The 4,926-nt window shown below is 36.4% G+C and overlaps 1 long non-coding RNA gene across 1 annotated transcript; it reads right to left on the bottom strand.

The window, feature by feature from the left end:
• Nucleotides 1-793: 793 nt before the first annotated feature.
• Nucleotides 794-3,875, bottom strand: LOC127490658 (uncharacterized). Its single transcript, XR_007918922.3, has 3 exons — nucleotides 3,512-3,875; nucleotides 1,469-1,580; nucleotides 794-1,065 (listed from the first exon to the last, which is right to left on the bottom strand). It is a non-coding gene; the product is annotated as an uncharacterized LOC127490658 (long non-coding RNA).
• Between the last annotated feature and the right edge of the window lie 1,051 nt (nucleotides 3,876-4,926).

Raw genomic sequence — 4,926 nt, 5'->3', positions numbered from 1 at the left:
TGGGTCATCTAGTGGTACTTTCCCAGGCACATGAGCAGAGACTTGATTGGAAGCAGAGCAGCCAGGACTTCCCAGCTGGTGTTCTGATAAGTGATTCAGTGTCAAACACAGCTGCTTAACCCACTGCACCACAATGTTAACTCTGAATTTGTGATCTTAGTGAATATATTTATTGTAATACTACCTTTTAATGTTTTTCTGTTATTACTAAACTTGATATTTCTAAAGTGGCATTACCTAAATTGCATTTTACATTTGATTATATACCTGAAGGTATATTTTAAAACTATATTCTAAATCTCTAGGTCTAAAACTCTAGGTCAACATAAAATGTGGATTATTTTAAAAGAAGTACATTAGGATATTTTTATGCCATTAGAGTTTGAAATAAAATTCTGTTTTATAAATACACAAAAATGAAATAACTATGTTCTAAAAAGAAATATGCAAATCCAGTATTATTGGTTAATTTCTTTGTTTAATGACATTTTACTCTTTAAAAAGTAGGGTGTAAATTGAGGTTAGAATTTGGTAAACAACTACCTGTGACAGTCATACGTATGAGTTAAATTAATTTGAAAGAATATTACTTATTTATGTACTAGAGTATATTAAATGTTGAACTTTCATTTGAGTTAAGCCTGCTTATTCTAGAATTCATAGCTATTTTCAAAAATGTTTAATGTTCTTTTCTGAGATACACAGATATATAATGTAAATTAGTTCCTTTCCTTATTTTTTTTAAGATTTATTTATTTATTTGAAAGAGTTACACAGAGAGAGGAAAGGCAGAGAGAGAGAGAGAGAGAGAGAGAGAGCTCTTTCATCCGCTGGTTCACTTCCCAGTTGGCCGCACCGTCCAGAGCTGTGCTGATCGGAAGCCAGGAGCCAGGAGCTTCTTCCAGGTCTCCCACAGGGTGCAGGGGCCCAGCCAGGACTTGGGCCATCTTCTACTGCTTTCCCAGGCCAGAGCAGAGAGCTGGATTGGAAGAGGAGCAGCCGGGGATGCCAGCGCATCCGGCCAGGGCGTTAATCCGCTGCGCCACAGTGCCGGCCCCTCCTTTCCTTATTTTTAAGAGTGTGAGGAAAGAAGACAGTTAAATCTCACCAGAACTGGCAATAAAAGATCTATTATGCAAGTATGACAAAATGTTGATTTTTAACATTGGCCTAGCAGGAATCATTTATTTTTACAGTGATACTAATTTTTATTCCAAAAAACAGCTTCTTATTTTGCTCTTTATGCCAATTTCAATTCAACTTAACTTTTTCTTTTCATTTAAATTGTGCTATGCAATGTGCCTCTATTTTTAATAGTAAATGTTATTTTTTACATCTGTGACAGTTTCTCCAGTGATTGGAGTGGTCCAGGTTTTCAGCTCGTCTTCAGAACAGAGTAGTAGATGGCATCGTTCCACCCCTGTCCTGTGAGCAAGTGATTCTACTGTGTAGGACGGCTGTTACTCACCAGAGCTCTGTGTTTTATCTGGCAGAAAATTTGTCCGTTTCGTCCATGCACAGCAGGAGAGGGAAAAGATGTTTTCTGTCCCTGGCCACCACTCATCCCCCATCATTTCAAGCTGCATGCAATAATCACAGAAAAGGAGAAACTGTTGCTATGGAAATTCACCCATAGTTCCATTAACTTGCCTGTTACAAACTATTACATTTTAGTTGTTTTGAATTTAGACTCAATTTTTATGTGTTTTGAATTTGCCTTAAAGCTATTAAGAAATGGGATGAGAAGTAGAAGAATGTGACTGAGCAACACTATTTTAAGTTAGAAGAATGTCATTCACTTTCAAGAGTTTTCCATATATTCCTCTGTGCCTTGATTCTACAAAAATAGAGACCATATAAAGATTTTCTAGATCAGGAAAAAAATGCCCAAATTCCTTAAGTTTCCATACCAAAATAATGGCATTTAGAATCACTGTGTTGCCTAGTTAGTGATTTTTTTATAATGCATTTCCTTGTGTGTTCTCATTGAGAATTCCTATCAATCATTAGAGATTCAGGTCAAAATTTTCTTCAGGAAGCATTCTTGCTTTTTTTTCCTATTTTGTACTAAGATTGTTTTTTACTATGCCGCTATAGTACCTCAACTATGTTTACATTTACCAAAATTTGTTTCATTTGTCAGCCAAAGAATTGGCCTGGTTTGTAATCTGTAAGCAATGGCTCAGCAGGAAGCCTTCATTATTCCTGTTTATCTCACTCACACTCAACAGGAGCCCAGAATGTGTTGAGTGCTCTGTCTTGTTGATGAGTGAATAAATGTGTGAATGAATTTAGCATCATTTGAAGATAAAGCAGTGGACATATTTGAAATTCCATAAACATCATGAAGTTGTTAAGTCACACCTTATAAGCTGCAGTGGTTTTATTGAATTTACAATAATAATACGCTCTTACTTTGTGCCTAGTACAGCACCAAGTGAATTATGTAATCTAATTATCAAAAACTCTTAAGTTTTAAATTTTAGATATGAAGTTATTTAGTCTGAGAATCAAGTTACTTTAAGAGCTCTCTCTCTCTCCCCCCGCCCATGTGTGTGTGTGTCTCAGTTGAGCACAGCCAGTGTTAACTCTAAAACCAATATATAAAAATGAGAAAATAAAGGGAAAAAAATATGTAGGGTTGCCCCTTTAAAAGACTTTAGACTTGTAACCTGTGTTGTGTAGAACCAGAACCTGAATTGTTAACAGCTGTTGGAGGGACTGGTTAGCCTATCAGTTAGGATACCTGCATTCCACATCACAGGACCTAGGGCTTATTTCCAATTCTAGCTTTTGACTCCAACTTAATGCTAATTTGTGTGGCAGCAACAATGGCTCAGGTCCTGGAGTCCTTGTCGTGTATATGTGAGATCTAGGTTGAGTTCCCAGATCCAAGCTCAAGCCTGGATATTTGGGACAGGATAAGAGCTCTGTGTATCTCTTTCTGGTTCTTTATCTCTTTCTCAGTCTGTGTCTCAATTAATAAAAAAAAAAAAGAAAAAGAAAAGTTTAACAAATACTAGTAGTTGTATTTTAATTCATATTATAAATATTATTTTAAAATAATTATAAATATTGAAAGCCACAATGTTGTATTCATGCTAATAAAAATGCTGTGTTGTTACTGCTGATTAGAAGCCATCAAAAAAGATGTGAAATGAGTGCAGCTTGAAATAGAATATGCCAGTATACTATCCATTCTCATTTATGGCTAGATCTATAGGTGGATGATATGCAGAAAAATTAGGGACACTACTTTTTAGGTAAACTATACTCCCAGTGGTTAATCCCAACCTATCTCAATAAAACAACTTCTGTACAGTATTTGTATTTACACAATTCCTTGGGTCTCTTTTTCTTCCACTTAATCAAAAGTTTTAATTTCTGATATATATTTTTATGTGAATCAAATAAACTATTACAATTCCACAAAAATAATAGATTAGTAATATTTGTCAAAATATTTATGATAGAAATAGTAAAATATTGAGAGAACTTCTAAGATGCATACCTGAAACCCCTAGTGTTGCCGTTGATTTCTCAACAATGTTGCAGTGGATTGTTTCTGAGAGGAGGAGCGTGGTGGGGGCAAGAGGTGCGGAGTCACCACACAGACCCCGGGAGTCGGGTGAAAGCAGGCTTGAGGCGAGCAGCCCACAGACTCGTTTATTTCAGTTGAAACTATGTCTTATATAGCCAAGACCAGCCAATCTGGTCAAGGGGCGGTCTATGCCCCATCCAATCACAGACTGCCAGGCAGTTTCCAAAGCCATCCAATCACAGCCTGCCAGGCAGTTTCCAAAGCCATCCAATCACAGCCTGCCAGGCGGTTTCCAAAGCCATCCAATCACAGCCTGCCAGGCGGTTTCCAAAGCCATCCAATCACAGCCTGTTGCCAGACGGTTTCCAAAGCCATCCAATCACAGCCTGTTGCCAGGCAGTTTCCAAAGCCATCCAATCACAGCCTGTTGCCAGGCAGTTTCCAAAGCCATTCCTGAGTAACTAATGCTTGCTTGCCAGTGGCCACCTTGGCATGGTCCTCTCATTCCACCACACCCTAGTAATACTAATTGTTGTTTCCTCAAATCCTCTTACTTTGTTTTCTGTTATATTTTTTATTTAACTTCTCTGTGCCACATTCATCTTAGCAGAAGGTCCTGACAAATGTGCTTACTGAATAATTAGTCCAACTACAACACTATCAGAGCCTATGATGGCTTCAAAGAAGAATTTGTTACAAAGTCAGGTAGCCACATTGATTAGAAAATCCAGAAAGGGATGTCCTCATAGAATTCCACAGCAAGAAGAAGAAGAAAAAAGAAGGATCTGATAGAATATTTTTAAAACTTGATTGTTAGTACCTGACAGTACCTTAAAAGATTCTTCTGATTTGAGCTAATGTAGCTGATGGTAAATGTGTGTCAGCTTCAACAATGTGTAATTAATTGTGAACATTTCTCATTATATATAAAAATTACATGTAGTTCAAATGAAACAACATTTTCTGACTAAAATTACTGATTTGTATTACAGATATGCTATATGAGTAGTGCTTTAAATAGGTACATGCATCTCATTTTACAAAAGGACAAATCCTTAGGAGAAAACTTTTTGTATGTCCAATTATCAGAATGTTTACTAAACTGAATTATATATTAATTCTGAATTATTGTCAGTTTCTTCCTCCCTTGTTAAAGCACTACTTAGATACTGCTCATTGTCTTGATTCTGACCTGGAGACATCAGCAAAGTCAGAAGGCAGTCATTTTTTAATTCAAATACAAAAAGGCATGCCCATGTATTTATCTACAGTAGATGGCTTGTGGAAAATAATAAGGAATGGTGAAGAATGGAACTTAATTCTCCTTTTTAGAAATTATTTATTTATGTAAACAATTTTTGCATATTTCTGTGAACAGTTTTAAG

This window comes from Oryctolagus cuniculus, chromosome 6 (genome assembly GCF_051225735.1).
Source record: "Oryctolagus cuniculus isolate XC-2025 breed Fujian yellow rabbit chromosome 6, ASM5122573v1, whole genome shotgun sequence".
NCBI lineage: Eukaryota > Metazoa > Chordata > Mammalia > Lagomorpha > Leporidae > Oryctolagus > Oryctolagus cuniculus.
This window is presented reverse-complemented; position numbering and strand designations above follow the sequence as displayed.